Genomic DNA, 20,076 nt, shown 5'->3' with positions numbered 1-20,076 from the left:
TAAGTGGCGGTGTGCACTTTAGAAGCTGGTTTACAATCTACCAATAAATAGTTTAATTTGTGTTCAGCATGTCAAGACCTCCTTCCAGTTGTAACTGGAAGACCTCAAGGGTCCCTTCACACATAGTGCCAAGTTTGTTCGACGTGCGCATGGAGGAATTGTATGCAAAACACATAGAATCGTAGCTGCCTCTAATGCCTTGTACACCTGTTGCTACAACTATTTGCTCACACCAGTGCCTGAAAGACAGTGTTCACTGTGCTAACCCATTGCACCCTCTCGCAGCAGGTGTCGGCCAAACTCCAGGTGACATGCACAAACATCTAACGCCGCTCACATGGCACTTAGAAAATATGTGGCCAGTCGCAGTCTTGGCACAACAGACTGCAGACAATCATTGTCATACTTGCAGTGAAATTTGCCTAAGTTCCCCATGAGTGTGACTTTGCAAACACACATTGACACGTGGGTGTGTGCACTCCACTGACAGGTGTGGCTTCTGACAAAAGCAGCTGTGGGGATCTGTCGTTCTGGACATCCCAGCTGGACAACACCTACTAACTGTCCACTGTGAGGTGTGTGTGTGTCTGATTGCTGTACTTACGTGGACATAACATATATCACCACTGTGATATATGTTTCCTTCCCACTGTGGCCAAGTGCTTGCTCATAGGGGGTCGTTTTGACCGTTGGGGTTTTTCATGATTGTTGTATGGCCTTGCCTTGCAATGTGGAGCGCCTTGGGGCAACTGTTTGTTGTGATTTGGCGCTATATAAGAAACAAGTTGATTGATTGATTGATCACCATGGAGATGAGCTGCAGCTGGTGAGCTCGCGCAGGGCGTGGACATTGACAGCCTGCCAGGTTGAAACGGACGTCAGATCAGAACACGCAGAGGGCAATCTGACCACATCACCCACGTGAGCTCTGTTACACATGAGGTGGTGTCTCTGCTGCAGTGTGCCGTCCACAAGACACACGTGTCAGGCAGAGCACGCGGGGTGACTGGACGCACTGACCCAGTAGATGCGGACATGATCAGAGTACACTGCTTCTCATTCATGTCATTTCATGACTGTATGTCAGTGACCATGGGCCATCACCAGATGAACAGACAGGGCCTTGAGTCGCCCTGATTGATTAAATAAATACATTAATGCTGTCTTAACAAAAACCTGAGTTTTCAACTGGAGACAGCCTGTGCTTCCACCCCCAGTCCAGAAATTCTCTGGCCATCTGGAAGATAAGCCTGAGGCTCCCCCTTTAGGCCTCAACACTGTTTCGCAGAGAAAAACAGAACTATAAATCGAAGTACTTCAAAAAGGAGTCCTTGCCTGGTTTATCGGTTAAATTCCGGTCATTATGAATTACATGACATAATTGCTTCACATCAGATTCTGAGCTTCTCCAGGCCAGGAGAACCCAAATTTTATGACTTCAAGCCTAGGACAGAACCACTCCTCATTGCTGGGGGACCCTTCCCCCATGATAACACGTGGTCATAAAACTTTGTCTTTATTTAGGTTTAAGTAAAGAACAAGACATTCTTTTAAAATAAAAAGAATTGCATCCGTATTTTTTATTCATATACAGTAGTGTTCAGAATAATAGTAGTGCTATGTGACTAAAAAGATCAATCCAGGTTTTGAGTATACGAGGGCTGTCAATAACGTAACGGTCCTTTTTATTTTTTTCAAAAACTATATGGATTTCATTCATATGTTTTTACGTCAGACATGCTTGAACCCTCGTGCGCATGCGTGAGTTTTTCCACGCCTGTCGGTGACGTCATTCGCCTGTGAGCACTCCTTGTGGGAGGAGTCGTCCAGCCCCTCGTCGGAATTCCTTTGTCTGAGAAGTTGCTGAGAGACTGGCGCTTTGTTTGATCAGAATTTTTTCTAAACCTGTGAGACACATTGAAGTGGACACGGTTCGAAAAATTAAGCTGGATTTCAGTGAAAATTTTAACGGCTGATGAGAGATTTTGAGGTGATACTGTCGCTTTAAGGACTTCCCACGGTGTGAGACGTTGCTCAGCGCTCTCAGCCGCCGTCATCAGCCTGTTCAAGCTGTAAACCTCCACATTTCAGGTTCTATTGATCCAGGACGTCGTGAGAGAACAGAGAAGTTTCAGAAGAAGTCGGTTTCAGCATTTTATCCGGATATTCCACTGTTAAAGGAGATTTTTTTAATGAAAGACGTGCGGACGGGTCCGCGCGTTGGGACGCAGACGCTGCGACGCTCCGCCACAGGAAAAACACCTCTGTTGAAAGCCTTAAGGACAAGTTGGAACATGTCCTGCCTGTTAAACAATTTCTCATATACTCACTCCACTGAAAGCCATCAAAAGCCGCCTGGATTTTACAAATGGTTATCAATACGGAGGTGTTTTTCCTGTGCCGCCGCACCGCGCCGGCTGCGTCCCGACGCGCGGATCCGTCCGCACGTCTTTCAGTAAAAAAGTCTCCTTTAACAGTGGAATATCCGGATAAAATGCTGAAACCGACTTTTTCTGAAACTTCTCTGTTCTCTCACGACTTCCTGGATCAATAGAGCCTGAAATGTGGAGGTTTTCAGCTTGAACAGGCTGACGACGGCGGCTGAGAGCGCTGAGCGACGTCTCGCACCGTGGGAAGTCCTTAAAGCGACAGAATCACCTCAAAATCTCTCATCAGCCATTAAAATTTTCACTGAAAACCAGCTAAATTTTTCGAACCGTGTCCACTTCGATGTGTCTCACAGGTTTAGAAAAAATTTTGATCAAACAATGCGCCAGTCTCTCAGCAACTTCTCAGACAAAGGAATTCCGACGAGGGGCTGGACGACTCCTCCCACAAGGAGTGCTCACAGGCGAATGACGTCACCGACAGGCGTGGAAAAACTCACGCATGCTGACGTAAAAACATATGAATGAAATCCATATAGTTTTTGAAAAAAATAAAAAGGACCGTTACTTTATTGACAGCCCTCGTATTTCTTATTGTTACATGGGAAACAAGGTACCAGTAGATTCAGTAGAGTCTCACAAATCCAACAAGACCAAGCATTCATGATATGCACACTCTTAAGGCTATGAAATTGGGCTATTAGTAAAAAAAAAAGTAGAAAAGGGGGTGTTCACAATAATAGTCGTGTGGCATTCAGTCAGTGAGTTCGTCAATTTTGTGGAACAAACAGGTGTGAATCAGGTGTCACCTATTTAAGGACGAAGCAAGCACCTGTTGAACATGCTTTTCTCTTTGAAAGCCTGAGGAAAATGGGGTGTTCAAGACATTGTTCAGAAGAACAGCATAGTTTGATTAAAAAGTTGATTGGAGAGGGGAAAACTTATAGACAAGTGCAAAAAATTATAGGCTGTTCATCTACAATGCTCTCCAATGCTTTAAAATGGACACACAAAAAAAGAGAAACACATGGAAGAAAACAGAAAACAACCATCAAAATGGATAGAAGAATAACCAGAATGGCAAAGGCTCACCTATTGAACAACTCCAGGATGATCAAAGACAGTCTGGAGTTACCTGTAAGTGCTGTGACAGTTAGAAGACGCCTGTGTGAAGCTAATTTATTTGCAAGAATCCCCCGCAAAGTCCCTCTGTTAAATAAAAGACATGTGCTGAAGAGGTTACAATTTGCCAAAGAACACATCAACTGGCCCAAAGAGAAATGGAGGAATATTTTGTTGACTGATGAGTAAATTGTTCTTTTTGGGTCCAAGTGCTGCAGACAGTTTGTGAGATGACCTCCAAACTCTGAATTCAAGCCACAGTTCAAAGTGAAGCATGGTTGTGCAAGCATCATGATATGGGCATGTTTCTCCTACTATGGTGTTGGGCCTATATGGGTGATTCTTAAACTACGGGCACTTATGTCCTTTGATCATATTGTATGAAAAACAGAAAAAAGGGGAAATTTCACACTTTTATAGTTATCTTTACAATGAAAGTGTTAAGAAATTTGTTCTAGTAGTCTATGATGACTTTTTCACCTTTTTTCAGCATCATTATATGCAAATATTGCCGTTTTGTGCTTGTCCCACACCCAGACTTTTGATCTTCAATGATAAAAATGAATGGTAAAACGTTTTTTCTAATGTTTTAAAATATCTCTGAATAAAATATCAGTAAAATAATCAAAACATAATTGGGGTATTCAATGTCATACAACTGTTGTGATTTTTTTAAACAAAATGTAGTTGTCCCACACTATTGCCGTAATTTCCACCACAACACTGTAATGTCCCTTTAAACAGTTTGTATGAAAGATTGTTTGGGTAGTTTCTATGGAGATAAACAGTGACATCAGAGCACATGTATATAGCGCCAGATCACAACAAACAGTTGCCCCAAGGCGCTTTATACTGTAAGGCAATGGTGTGGTGGAAATTACTTTTACAAGGCCAATAGTGCCCGTAGTTAAAGAATCACCCATATATCGCATACCAGGTATCATGGATCAGTTTGGATATGTCAGAATACTTGAAGAGGTCATGTTGCCTTATGCTGAAGAGGCCATGCCCTTGAAATGGGTGTTTTAACAAGACAATGACCCCCAGCACACTAGTAAATGAGCAAAATTTTGGTTCCAAACCAACAAAATTAATGCCTCACAGACATGAAGAAATCCATGAAAAATTGTGGTTATACAACTAAATACTGGTTTAGTGATTCACAGGATTGCTAAAAAAGCAGTTTGAACATAATATTTTTGAGTTTGTAGCATCAACAGCAGATGCTACTATTATTGTGAACACCCCCTTTTCTACTTTTTTTTTACTAATAGCCCAATTTCATAGCCTTAAGAGTGTGCATATCATGAATGCTTGGTCTTGATGGATGTGTGAGAATCTACTGAATCTACTGGTACCTTGTTTCCCATGTAACAATAAGAAATATACTCAAAACCTGGATTAATCTTTTTAGTCACATAGCACTACTATTATTCTGAACACTACTGTATAAATTCTGTGTTGTATTGATTAATTAAACAAAATGTTTTGCATGTAATAATTCCAGTTTATTGACATGTGCTTATTTTAACTGATGTGATTAAGGGTGATCTTTCTGCATTATTATGTTGATGGTGAAATATTCTGTTTATCCAAAAGATGTGTCTGACTAGTAATAATGTGTGTCCATTTGAATGTCTGAGAACAAATAGATACCAGAATTGTTAATGTTTAAATAGTTGAATCATATGTCTTCCCTTTGAGGACATGAGGTTTTCTGTGAGATTACACACCCTAAATGGGCAGAGTTTAATGACATAAATCCCCTTTAAAAGTTTAGGACAGAGCCACAAATGCTCTCTTAAATCCTCTCTCTGCTGCTCTTGCTCCTGATTTTCTCTCTTTCTTTGTTAAACGCTTAATTTTTATTTTTGGGCCAAGGCCCCATTGCTAAGCTAAGCTGCCACGTGGCACTCATTCATTCATTCTTTATTTTTGACAAACTTAAAGTTTTAACCTGACACTTTAAGGTGCATCATGTCTTTTGAATTCTTAAGAGAACTTCCGAGCTGAGCTTTTCAAACTAATAGCGAATTTACAGAAAAGTGATTCTCCTTTTCTGCGGCTATTTTGTTTTTCAACACTTTTAAAGTTTTAACCTTTTTATAAATTCACAAAAAACTCTTAATCTGGTTCCACCAAACTTTTTAAAAGCTACCAGAAACCATTTTCAACAAACACCTTCTATCTCTGGGTTCCTGCAAGCTGACGATGGAGCTGATTTCAAAACCGCAGCCAACCTGTCTGTAAAGCCGGCCGACACAAGCCGTTGGGATCGCCGGGGAGACCGCTGAGTTACCCCTTGACCCAAGTGAGCTCACGCTGCCCAGAGCATGAACATCAACGACGGACGGATGGATCATCCGAACCATCTCTTCAAATGGACCAGCTAAGTGACCCAGTTAAAGGTTCCAGAAAAAGGGTTTGTTGTCTATGGATACAAAGTGGCTAATTTGAATTCTCCTTCTTTTAAACATATTCATGTTTGTTTAATAATTTCTTAAAATTAATTGGTTTCTAAATTCATCACTAAATTCCAATCAGATGTATTTACTTAAAAGTCTTTAAGCTTTATCTCTCTTTCTTCCAACGTCTCATGAGTAAGAAAATTGTGTCCATAAATGAACTTATTTAATCACTGTCTATGAAAATGCCAGTAAAACCGTTCATTACTTGTAAATAAATTGTAAATATTTCTACTGTGGTTATTTGTGTTCAGAAGGAAACCATTGGTTAATTGTATTGGGAATTCATGACTTTCAGATCAGACTGATTTAATTAACTGAGACTGATTAATTAATTTGAGATTAAAGTAAATATCTATAAATAGGTGGTACCCCGAGTAATAATTAAATAATGAGTGTTAAACCCTAAATTGTTCATTATTTTGGTGACTCATCAGATGGGACTAATCCGATCTAATTCAATTTGGGAGTTTACCTGCTTATTCACTACAATCTCTATGGTCCACCGGTGTGAGCCGATCCTGAATATTTGTAAATTATATTACATCTTTTGTTCCCCGTGTGGAGGCTCTATCAATAATAAATAAATACGCTACATCATACTTGTATACGTCGCTTGATAAATGCAGTGTTTTGGTATGGTGTGTGATTTTATTTATTTATTTTTAGGAATACTTCCATGTCCTTCCTGATATGAGGCAGATTCCTGCAGTTTTCAAAGGACAGCTCTGTAGTTCAGTGGTAAAGTTTCTGACTGGCAATCAGAGGTTTGTAAGGTGTGGGTTCGCATCCCGTGGGTGGTGTGTTTTTTTCTCTCTCTATTTTTATTTACTCCACTTAAGAGGCGCAATGTGGTCCTGCAGGTACTGGCTGGTTTTTATTTATTCCACATAAGTGGCGCGATGTGGTGGACCTTGCCCTGCTACTGCTCGAAAGACACCGTTGTGTGCATGAAATCTTGCACTGGGATCGTGCACGCCTGCCCATTGGCGTGATGTTTCGTGGTGCGCTAATTCGAACTGTTTCACCATATTTGACCAAACTTCGCACTATGTGTGAAGGTGCCTTAAGGAGATGACCTCAGGTCATCCTGACAGATGACTGAGCCACCTTGGCTAGCTCTTTCCAGTGCAAAGAAGCAGTTGTTGTACTCGGTTCCTTCCCAGATATTTCAGCTTCTCACCCTGTCTGTTAGCCTAGATACCCCATAGAGGAATCTCATTTCACTACTTGAATCTGCGGCTTTATTCTTTTGGTCATTACCCAAAGTTCATAACCATATGCAAGGATGAGGGTGGAAATTGAGGCTCACCTAAGTTCTTCACCATGACTGTCTGGCACACTGTCAGCAAAACTTCTCACACAGCCCGAGTTTAGTCTGTTGATCTCATGCTACAACTTATTCTCAAAAACCAGAAACAAAGGTACTTAATCTCCTCCCCTTGGGCAATACTCCGCCCTTGACCGAGGAGACAATTCATCTTTTCCAACAGAGGACCATGGTCTCCGATTTAGAGCTGCTGATTCTCAGCCTAGTCCTTCACGCAAACACCTGCTATCACGATCCGATAAGTGGCACAAAAGAATGACTATTAAATGGCTTGTAGTTGACCTAAAGGTTTCTTCTAGGAATCTTGTGCTCGTTTTTACGTCAAGTGAGGTGACATATGCACACAAAGCCACTACGCTGAGAGATATGCCTTCACTATGTGCAAAAAATTGAGAAATACGATTGACACTGTGGCACCACTATAATTTTAGAGAAGGGATTCATATATGATATTGCCAATATAATCTAAGCCATGCTGTCTGGAAACAATTTCAACCCATGAGGGGGAGGGAGGATTCAAGGGATCAGATGTTCTGACCAACATTTGGTAGATTTGGAAGTGATTGACAAGATATCAGGGCTACACTCACAGAATATGTAATCCTAACTTTTAAGATTTATGTAATTTATTACATGCCAAATTCCCATTTACTTTTTTAGATAATTTTAATACAAACCTACCAAATAACCTTACATGATGCATATTCATTACTGTAATAGATCCTATTCATTTGAAATGCATAATCCTCAGCTTTATGTATGTAGTATTAATACAATATAATTACTCTAAATCATAATAATGACAGTATTGTTTAAAATACATAAAGTATATTGCTTGAATTGCATAATAATTATGTTACCTATACAAGATAATGGCATAGGTAACATATATTATGCAATTCAAACAATATACTTTATGTATTTTAAATAAATACTGTCATTATTATTTATTTAGAATAATTATATTTTATTAATACTAAATACATAAAGCTGAGGATAATGCATTTCAAATAGGATTTATTACAGTAATGAATATGCATCATGTAAGGTTTATTTGGTAGGTTGTATTAAAATTATCTAAAAATTAAAAGTAGGGGAATTTGTCATGTAATAAAATTACATAAATCTTAAAAGTTAGGGTTAATATTTCTGTGAGTGTGTATTGTCTGGGAGACAAGTAACACAATTTCAATTCTCATATGTCTGTGTATACATTGCAGAACTGACAAAGTTGACGTGTTCTCTTGCACCCCTATTGTTCTGTATTCACAGCAGGAACCTTAAAATCTGTCCGTGCAGGGACAAACAGTCACTGCAGAGAATCCGACACAAGACTTATATGCTCACAATTCTGGTAACTGTGTTGTCGATCACCTGAAGAGTAATACTGGGAAACCAGAAGACAAAAATCAGTTCTTTGAGACCCAAAGGAAATGAATCGGTGTCTCGATATCAGCTGTACACAGACTTGGTCTAATATTGTAATGTTATGCATCAGTTTACTTACAGACTCTTCAAAAATAAAATCTGAAGGTTAGATTGGGCATATTTCATGAGTTGCTCATGCTATATCTGAGTGGACTATATGCAAAGTTAAAAGCAATTTATTTGATAGAATATCTGCATACTGATAGGCAGGTTGGACAATCGGAGAGTTTGTCGATGTTCATTAAAATGATGATTATCCAATAGTTGCACAGTAGTGAGTCAGTCGGTCTCTGATTTTGGAGGGCTTCATATGCGACTGAAATAATAAGAGGACAAAAGATTTATTCCGTTGGACTTTCAAAAAGAAGCAAGCATCGGTCTCATTAATATGAAAATGACACTTGAGCTTGTGCCCATTCATCTTCTCAGGCTCTGCTACACAAGAAATGACATGACCCAAGAAATTGAAATTAGTGACATGCGTCTTTGTATTAAGTGTTTCAAGTCAGCAGAATTGGCATTTTATGTTACTTCAAAAAAAACCCTGCAGTCCAGCAATGCCAGAACCTGATTATTGTTAATAAAAATTGTGTTTTGTCAAGCTGGGTTTCACAGTATATCTGCTTTTTTTTGTTGTTGTAGTTGTTACTTTATATGCCCTTAATAAGTTTGATTTTGGGTTTTTTGCAAAGTGTCAAACATTAAAGATACTGGATGGGCAGAGCTGCATGGTTCAGTGAATCCAGAAAGTATTCACAGCACTTCATTTTTTCCACGTTTTTTTTATGTTACAGCCTTATTCAAAAATGGATGAAATTCGTTTTTCCTCCTCAAACGTCTACACACAATACCCCATAATAACAATGTGAAAAAGATTTTGAGTTTTTTGCAAAATTACAACTAAAAATAAAATAAAGAAATAATTTAAATAAGTATTCACAGCCTTTGCCATGAAGCTCAAAATTGAGCTCAGGTGCATCCTGTTTCCACTGATCATTGTTGAGATGTTTTACAGCTTCATTGGAGTCCACCTGGGTAAATTCAGTTGATTGGACATAATTTGGAAAGTCATACACCTGTCTACATATAAGGTCCCACAGTTGAAAGTGCATATGAGAGCACAAACCAAGCATGAAGTCAAAGGAATTATCGACAGACCTCCAAGACAGGATTGTCTCAGGAGCAAATCTGGGGAAGGGTACAGAAACATTTCTGCTGCTTTGAAAGTCCCAATGAGCACAGTGGCCTCCATCATCCATGAATGAAAGAAATTGTGATTCACCAGGAGTCTTCCTAGAGCTGGCTGCCCATCTAACTGAACAAACAGGGGAAAGGGGCCTTAGTCAGGGAGGTGACCAAGTTCCCGATGGTCCACTCTGCATTCCTCTGTGGAGAGAGAACTTTCCTGAAGGACAACCATATCTGTAGCAATAGACCAATCAGGTCTGTATGGTAGAGTGGCCAGACGGAAGCCACTTCTTAGTAAACGGACATACGGTCTCTTGGGCCCACTGTGTGTTAAATTATTAATCTTTCTTTAACTTCTGGATCTGTTCCTAAATGTTTCAAATCTGCAGTGATTAAACCATTACTTAATTTTGACCCTATTGTATTGAAAAACTATCGGCCAATGTCAAATCTGTCATTTTGCTCTAAAATTCTGGAAAAGTGGTTTCACAGCAGCTCGTGGACTATCTTACTGAGAATAATCTGTTTGAGCCACTACAGTCTGCTTGTAGAAAATATCATTCCACAGAGATGGCTCTCACTAAAGTGGTGAATGATCTTCTGCTTGCAATGGATTCGGACACCACTACGGTTCTGGTGCTGTTAGATCTCAGTGCTGCATTTGATACCGTGGATCATCATATTCTACTTGATAGGCTGGAAAATCATTTTGGGATTACTGGGAGTGCCCTTGCATGATTGAGGTCATACTTGACCAGTCATTCTCACTGTGTTTTGTACAGTAACACTAACTCTAACTTTAGTGACATGAAATTTGGGGTTCCACAGGGGTCCATCTTAGGCTCCCTGCTTTTCTCCCTTTATATAGCACCCCTTGGGCACATATTGAAGCATTTTGGGATTACCTTTCACTGCTATGCTGATGATACTCAGTTATACATGCCGATAACTGCTGGTAATCTCATTCACACAAAATCCCTAGAAGATTGCCTTGTATCAGTGAGAAGGTGGATGTCTAGAAAATTCCTACTTTTAAACTCTGATAAGACTGAAATGATGGTTCTTGGTCCAGTGAAACATCAGCATCAATTTGACCAGTTAACGCTTAGCCTAGGCTCGTGTGTCATACATCACACTGACAAAGTGAAGAACCTTGGGGTAATTTTTGATCCTACATTGTCCTTTGACCTCCACATTAGAAATATTATGAGGACTGCTTTCTTCCATCTGTGAATGCTGCTGCTGAGACCCTGATCCATGTGTTTATCTCTTCTAGATTGGACTACTGCAATGTTCTATTTTCTGGTTTACCGCAGTCCAGCATTAGGGCTCTCCAATTGGTTCAAAATGCTGCAGCCAGACTTTTGACACGAAGCAGAAAGTTTGACCATGTAGTATCCTCACTATACCATCACCAAAGAGCCGGCTTTCTCTCAAGAAATCACCTTTAATACGAAGTCAGGTAACATACTGCTATTTTTTAGGAATCAGCCGAAACAACACTCGGGGTCACCGAACATCTCCCAGCACACTCTGCTGGTATGGAGTGGTGACACCAGGAAATCATTTTATAACATCCCTCCCCTCTTAAATTGAAACATATCCCTAGTTTACATTCACCATGAACTGCAACAATCTGGTTCTAAAACAAAACTCAAACCACAGTTGTCCCAATTTCAGTTTTCGCTGGCTCAACCTCTAACCTTTATGTGTAACCCGCAAGTTCAACAAAATACACTACTGTCAATCTCCCCCCCCCCCCCCCCCCACTTTTTTTTTTTTAATCTGTCTGGGTGTTTAGCAATACTCACTTAACAAAGTCCTTCATGTATGCTGGTTGTTTCCTGTTACTGAGAGAACGGAACAAGCTTGTTGTTGGAGAACCAACAGCTGCACTGCTCTCTGTTGTAGGCAAGATTCTGCCTCACTCTTGCATAGGACCTGCATCCTGTCCTATTGTGGTTGATGCTGGTGTGGTTGTCACATGCTCCTCCTTTGGCACGAGATCCGGATTCAGAACTGACGGCTGCGACTCTTGTCTGGTGAACAGCTGATCACCATGTCATCTGACCAGTTTTCCATCTCCTAGTAGCACATTGTAGGAAACGGGTCCTGTAGTCTCCTGTATCAGTCCCGGTATCCATTTTGGTCCAAATCCATAGTTCTTTGTATAGATGGATTTTCCTGCCTCAATGTTGCATCCACTGTAGCCAAGTGCTTGCTCACAGGGGGTCGTTTTGACCGTTGGGGTTTTACATCATTATTGTATGGCCTTGCCTTACAATATAAAGCGCCTTGGGGCAACTGTTTGTTGTGATTTGGCGCTATATAAAAAAAAAATTGATTGATTGATTGAAATGCGAAATATATTTTTCTGAAAAACATATCTATCTGAATTTTATTATCAGGATGGCAATCAATATTGTGCAGATTCTCATTTTTTAAACAGCCTTTTAAACATAACCCAGATTGACCAAAATTTGTAATTTGTATAAATGACAAATAAAATACAAAATAGTATTCTAATCACACTAACTGTGATTGTTCAAATGTATACAAAATTGTCTAGTTTTAAATGATTCAGTGTATTGTATTAAATGTAGCTGTGTATTCAATATGAAGGGGGAAAAAACTTATGTTCTGAATTTTATTTATTCTTTTTTTTTTTTACATTTTCAGATTAGAAATACAAGTATCTGTTCAATGTATGGTCACCTCCTTAATTGTCTGATGAGGGACGTTAAACTCTGTTGTACAACACTGCATTCTATAATATATGTCACTCAGATGTGTATTGCCAGTGGTGTCACTAAGATGGTGTCACTCAGAATTTTAATGATCCCCAACAAGGCTGGGTATCATCAGCTTTCAAATGGAATTATTTAACTTTGACACATAAGAAAGAAATGGTCCAAGAATATTAAGTTGAGATGAAATGATTTGCTTTTGTTAATTTTGTGAGAGGTGCGTTGACATCTTAAAATCTTTGGGGACAGACTGTCCACATCCCGTCTGATTGATTGATCTTTAGCAGTGTTTTCTCGGTCTACACAGACCAACTTTGAGAGTTTTCATAAGACTGCATTGTTCATCATAATCATGCTGAATTTTGTGATATTAAAGTAAACTCCCAGTGGAACTACAAGCTAAATGAATACTTTTTTTTTCTGCACAGAGCTCGACTAGGTTCACGCATTGGTGCTCTGGAATTTTGTTGCAAGCACAGTGTACTTTACCGTTTACTGTGCTGCCATGAATAACAGGCCGAGGGTGTACGCCAGAGCCGTCCTACCAGGTACCACACTCTTTCTGCTGAAAGATGACCCGAACCTCTACTTATTGATGGGTGATTCTTTAACTATGGGCGCTATTGGCCTTGTAAATGTAATTTCCACCACACCATTGCCTTACAATATAAAGCGCCTTGGGGCAACTGTTTGTTGTGATTTGGCGCTATATACATGTGCTCTGTCACTGTTTATCTCCATAGAAACTACCCAAACAATCTTTCATACAAACTGTTTAAAGGGACATTACAGTGTTGTGGTGGAAATTACGGCAATAGTGTGGGACAACTACATTTTGTTTAAAAAAAAAAACACAACAGTTGTATGACATTGAATACCCCAATTATTTTTTTGATTATTTTACTGATATTTTATTCAGAGATATTTTAAAACATTAAAAAAAACGTTTCTTTACCATTCATTTTTATCATTGAAGATCAAAAGTCTGGGTGTGGGACACGCACAAACGGCAATATTTGCATATAATGATGGCTGAAAAAAGGTGAAAAAGTCATCATAGCTACTAGAACAAGTTCGTAACACACTTTCATTGTAAAGATAACTATAAAAGTATGAAATTTCCCCTTTTTTCTGTTTTTCATACATATGATCAAAGGACATAAGTGCCCGTAGTCTAGAATCACCCTGATATGCTGAACACTTTCCACTGAACTGTTTTTTTACATGCATCTGAAGAACAATCTTTGCAGATCAAACTTTTCTAAAATCATTAATCTACACAAAGGTACCACCCTGTTTCTGTTGAAATATGACCGACCCTCTGCTTATTGATATGCTGAACACGTTCCACTGTTTCGAAGAACAATCTTTGCAGATTAAACTTTTTGAAATCATTAATCTCCACAAAGGTACCGCAGGTGTAAATATTGTACAGACCTGGAAAAAGTGACCAAACTGTTAATCAGGAATGTTTGTCCAGCAGGTGCACCATAACTTTGACTGTGAATGATGACTTCCTAAAGCTGCTTTAGTTTAATCACTATGGAATAATTGATTAGAGGGGACCAATGCAGCTGAAACCTGCCTGACAGTCAGAAATATAACACAATGGCATGACCTCTGATCATAAAATGCCTTAATCTTCCAGTCCAGGTGGAATTTGTCACAGTTCAGCCTAACGAACCAAGGCCACAAGGATGAAATGTGTAGAGCTTATGAGCGAACAGGTCAGCCATATGTACATGGTAGACTGTGTGCACATATACAGTAGTGTTCAGAATAATAGTAGTGCTATGTGACTAAAAAGATTAATCCAGGTTTTGTGTATATTTCTTATTGTTACATGGGAAACAAGGTACCAGTAGATTCTCACAAATCCAACAAGACCAAGCATTCATGATAGCACACTCTTAAGGCTATGAAATTGGGCTATTAGTAAAAAAAAAAAAAAAAGTAGAAAAGGGGGTGTTCACAATAATAGTAGCATCTGCTGTTGACGCTACAAACTCAAAACTATTATGTTCAAAGTGCTTTTTTAGCAATCCTGTGAATCACTAAACTAGTATTTATTTGTATAACCACAGTTTTTCATGATTCTTTCACATTTGTGAGGCATTAATTTTGTTGGTTTGGAACCAAGATTTGGTCGTTTACTAGTGTGCTTGGGGTCATTTTGTTGAAACACCCATTTCAAGGGCATGTCCTGCTCAACATAAGGCAACATGACCTTCAAGTATTTTGACATATCCAAACTGATCCATGATACCTGGTATGTGATATATAGGCCCAACACCATAGTAGGAGAAACATGCCCATATCATGATGCTTGCACCACCATGCTTCACTGTCTTCACTGTGAAATGTGGCTTGAATTCAGAGTTTTGGGGGTCATCTCACAACTGTCTGCGGCCCTTGGAGCCAAAAAGAACAGTTTTACTCATCAGTCCACAAAATATTCCTCCATTTCTCTTTAGGCCAGTTGATGTGTTCTTTGGCAAATTGTAACCTCTTCTGCACGTCTTTTATTTAACAGAGGGACTTTGCGGGGGATTCTTGCAAATAATTAGCTTCACACAGGCGTCTTCTGTCACAAGCACTTACAGGTAACTCCAGACTGTCTTTGATCATCCTGGAGCTGATCAATGGGTGAGCCTTTGCCATTCTGGTTTTTCTTCTATCCATTTTGATGGTGGTTTTCCATTTTCTTCCACGCGTCTTTTTTTTTTTTTTTCCATTTTAAAGCATTGGAGATCATTGTAGATGAACAGACTATAATGTTTTGCACCTGCATATAAGTTTATCCCCTCTCCAATCACTTTTAATCAAACTACGCTGTTCTTTCTGAACAATGTCTTGAACATCCCATTTTCCTCAGGCTTTCAAGGAGAAAAGCATGTTCAACAGGTGCTGGCTTCATCCTTACATCGGGGACACCTGATTCACACCTGTTACCAACAAAATTGACGAACGCCACACTATTATTGTGAACACCCCCCTTTTCTACTTTTTTTTACTAATAGCCCAATTTCATAGCCTTAAGAGTTGCATATCATGAATGCTTGGTCTTGTTGGATTTGTGAGAATCTACTGGTACCTTGTTTCCCATGTAACAATAAGAAATATACTCAAACCTCGGATTAATCATTGTCACATAGCACTACTATTATTCTGAATACTACTGTACTGGACAAAGCCTGCATGATGTCACCTGTGGATTTTCAATAGAGACCCGGAACAGCAGATATGAAGCCCGATATCTGATTGTCACCGTGTTGGCATCTGTTAATCATGTACTCTAAAGGAGTGGAGCATGGGTGGCTCAGCCTGAAGATGTCCCTCCAACCAGCTAAGCTACACAGGCAGCCTTAGTTCAGGTGTGTTTATTAAAACATTTTTGGGGGGGACTTTGGGTGGTGCTCCTGTTTAATTTGGGTGAAGTTTAAAACTTATAAGCTGCTTATTTTCTAAGTCATTAAAGGAACCTAAAGAATCAGAACTATCCATAGCTACTAACATGTGATAAACCTTTCACTCAGCATAAATAGGCAGCAGGGATGTCTAGATCAGGGGTGGCACTTGTTCCAGAAAGGGCCAAGAGGGTGCAGGTTTTCTCTTGTAGCCACTGACTCCACCAGGTGATTTCATTGATTAACTGATTCCATCTGCTCAAGTGATAGTAATCAGTGTGGATCGGTGGCTGCAAAGAAAACCTGCACTCTCTTGACCTTTCCTGGAACAAGTTGCCCACCCCTCTCTAATGATCTTGGGGATGTTCATCACCAAGCTGTAATATTTCATGTCTTTGTAATAAAGTTTTCCAAACGAACTGACACAGCCCTCCATAATAGCCGCATCAGTGAAATACCAAAGTATGGTGAGGTCTAACAGGGGTGGAGTCATTGGCTCAGCGGCTATCAAAGTGACCACACACCTCGACTCATACAGATCTTTACAGTTAAAACATTTTAAAACATCAATCGGGCAGGGGTGTGGCCAAGTGGTTAATGCGCTTGGTTTCAGTGCAGGAAGGTTCCGGGTTCGTCCCACCCCTGCCACATTTCTCCATGTAATGTGGAGTTGCGTCCAGCATCCGGCGTAAACCTGTGCCTATTCAACAGCGCTCCACCTTGGATTGCTGTGGCGCACCCCGAGGTCACAACAAGTGAGCAGCCGAAGGGACTTACTAGGAATAAACAAATTGTGCCCCATGCAGTCCTCTTGGAGGAAATGATCTAGAGACTGTCTTTTGTACCAGGCTGTAACATATTTGTCTGCTCTCAAGTTGGACATTTTAACGTTGACTGCTATGGGAATGTTTTGTTTTTGAGCAAGCCTCAGTGGCCAGTTAAGGAACTGCACTTTTTCAGGTAGGGGCTTCTGCTCTCGCTATCAGTTTGCCGCTTGTTACATACAAGCACTTGCAAGACTACATGAGGCTCTGCTTAACTAGCTCAATGAACATGGAATCATTGTCTTACACATGCAACAATGGGAATATGTTTCATGTGTTCTCAGAAGTTGTTGAACTCAAAGGTGCACTTTCTTTCCTTATGTGTACAGTTGTGTTGCCATGTTTCTTTTCCTCCTCAGCGCTCTTGTCTGGACCTACTGTGGGCAATTGGGGACATACTGCTGGTATTTATCGAGCAACTACCTGAGTGCAGTTGTTGCATTCCCGATTGCCTGTGCAGTAAGTAAAATTGCTGTTTAACAGCTACAGCTACTCTAATTGGTTGACAGTTCACTTTTCTTAGGGATCCGGTCTGGTTGCAGCTCTGTGGGATCTGTTGTCTTCAGAGAAATTAAGGTAAAGGACAAAACTCTCCTCCTAAATCACTCTCCAAAAGCGAGTGGGAGACAGTACGTGTTAACCTACACAGCTAACCATAGTAGCTCTGTTCTCTTGCCTGCAAAACCACCTCGACACGTTTTAATCCAGATCATAAACAAATCCCAAACACATGTACACTTTCCACCACATGGTCACCTTTTTCTTAGCGTTTCAATTTGTTTGCGTGTAATTTGACCAAAAACCCATTGAAAATACTATGGTTGATACCCCAGAAGTAGAGAAATTCCGTCATGTCATATTTTACCCCTTTAGCTCCTGCCCCCAAACAAGACTACAGTAGTGTCCTATAGACCTAGCTGGCAGCAGAGTCACTGTCTCTTGATACTCCAAAATGCCTGCTCTGAAAATGAATGGCAAGTTGGCAGTTGTAGCTAATGTGGCCGTAGAATAACAATTTTAAAAATTTAATGCAATGCTAAAATACCCTCGGCTGTATAAGCATAAAAATAGGAAACGGAATGAGTTTTTGACCTCTTAAAACAGGTCAAGGTTAGCAATCTTTAAACTTGTCCAGGATCTGGTTTCAAGAATGTTCCCTGTGAATTTGGAGACCCTGGCAGTAACAGGACTGTACTTATGCTGACCATGGACGGCTGGCCTTCGCAATACCCGATGGCTGTATTTTGGCCTTAGATAAAAATAAGTGTGTAATTCAAATTCAAGCTAAATATTTTGCATTGTAGAGAAAACACCTTCTGTGCAACTGTTGGCTACATTTCTATACAACTGTACGAGGAAAAGTGAGCAATGAAGGAATTTGGTGTCTTGCTCAAAGGCACATCAACAATGAGGGCTTAAATCTAGAGGGGAAAACTAAATGATGTTTTATGACTTGGTTTACAACATACTCAGATAGATGCTATTTATCTTTTAGGGCTTGGCCAACTGCTGCATCTTCTCTTGGCCTCTTGTATCGTTGTGGCGGGCTCCCTGCTGACTGCCTTCTCAAAGCTGTGATTGTGTATGGTGTTAAGTTGAAACATCATACTGTGATTATTTGTTGCTTTTGACTGACATACTAACATTTGACAAACTGCCATCTTTACCAAAAAAGGGCAGAAATCAGAAGTGCTATTTGGCAGCTTCAGAAAAGTCAGTAACTTTGAGATGTCAGGCTGAGTGGCTGGAGAATATTATTGTGATATGAAGGTTAAAATATATATTTAAAGAAAACATTGAACTTGGTAAAATATTGTAACTTAATTGTCAATAAAATTAACTATTTGATTATTCTTTTGTCCTGTCATCACAATTTCCAAGGTAATTGCCCCCCACCTATGACCATGCAGTCATAAGTTGGCCTCACTGGTAGCCATTAATGTTATTATTCATGACATGGCACCAAAAATGAAACACAATAATAACTATCTTCCTAATTCTTTATTTAGACTAATAAAGTCACTTCACATTTAATTTACCAGAGATGCACTTTAATGAGGCCCTGATGTCTGGTACAAATGGTGACGCGTTCCACATCCATAAATATGGCATTTCCTCAAACTTTAATCTAGATTTTTAAACTGGTCAATTATTTTTTTTTTTTTTTTTTTTGGGAACAATTTCAATGAGTAATTGTACTTGTATCTCCTCCTTGTCAAATTGCAATGTACATGATTGGGCTTTGCTTTAAGGGCACTAGTATTTTGAAAACATTCTTAAAACTGGATCATTTTGCAGTACATTTGCACATCCGTCACATTGGTACATATTTGACTGCTGTTGATGTTACATACAGTAAATGTAATCCAATGACAAACAATTGGAAAATGAGATGTAGTGTAACTCGGTTGATTGACAATTGGTATATTTTATAAAAAATCCTGTTTTTCTACAGATACTGTTTTACAAAAGTCTTGGCATGCAGCTGCGTTTTATTCTTGTGAAAGCAAATCGGACACAAACTTAAACAGCTCAAGTGTGATTTGGTCTTTGAGAAACAGGCAGAATGTGAGCGGATGTTAAACACACATGGGGCTTTTGTAGTGGCTGACAATCTGCAAATGACGGTTCACTGCAATCTTTCTTTAAATGACTGATCTGGAGTAAAATTGATGACAGCTGAACAGTTACATAAGGTTTTTCAGAATATTTTTCCTCATTTAAATGAACTATTAAATTGTTTAGTCTGCAGTCAACAAAAGATGGCTATTTTAATGATGCTGTAGCAGTGAGGAAAAGAGGATTGTCATGACGGCTTGCTGCAGAAAATGTCCATGCTATGAAGAAGAAATTGGGCAAGTTTCTTCAAATTCAAATCAGGAACTTTGTGTGTGTGTTATTTATACCCTAATGTACTGTAAAATCCATGCATACTGCAGGCTTGACAGACATCTCATGAAACTCTCCTCACTTTTTCCACATCATTCCAAAAAAGTTGTCAAAAGTATCGCACCACAGCAAGTTGAGAAACTGAGTTTATATACTTTTAAAAATATATATGAAACAGTTTATCTTCCCATTTTGGGGCGGCATTGAAGTAATTTTTTTTTTCCTTCTAAGCATTAAAAGCTTATTTTCTTCAAGCGTGTTTAAATCCACATTGAACACTCGCACCAGC

Source organism: Thalassophryne amazonica, chromosome 11 (assembly GCF_902500255.1).
Source record: "Thalassophryne amazonica chromosome 11, fThaAma1.1, whole genome shotgun sequence".
Taxonomy (NCBI): Eukaryota; Metazoa; Chordata; class Actinopteri; order Batrachoidiformes; family Batrachoididae; genus Thalassophryne; species Thalassophryne amazonica.
Note: the sequence above shows the minus strand (reverse complement) of the source record.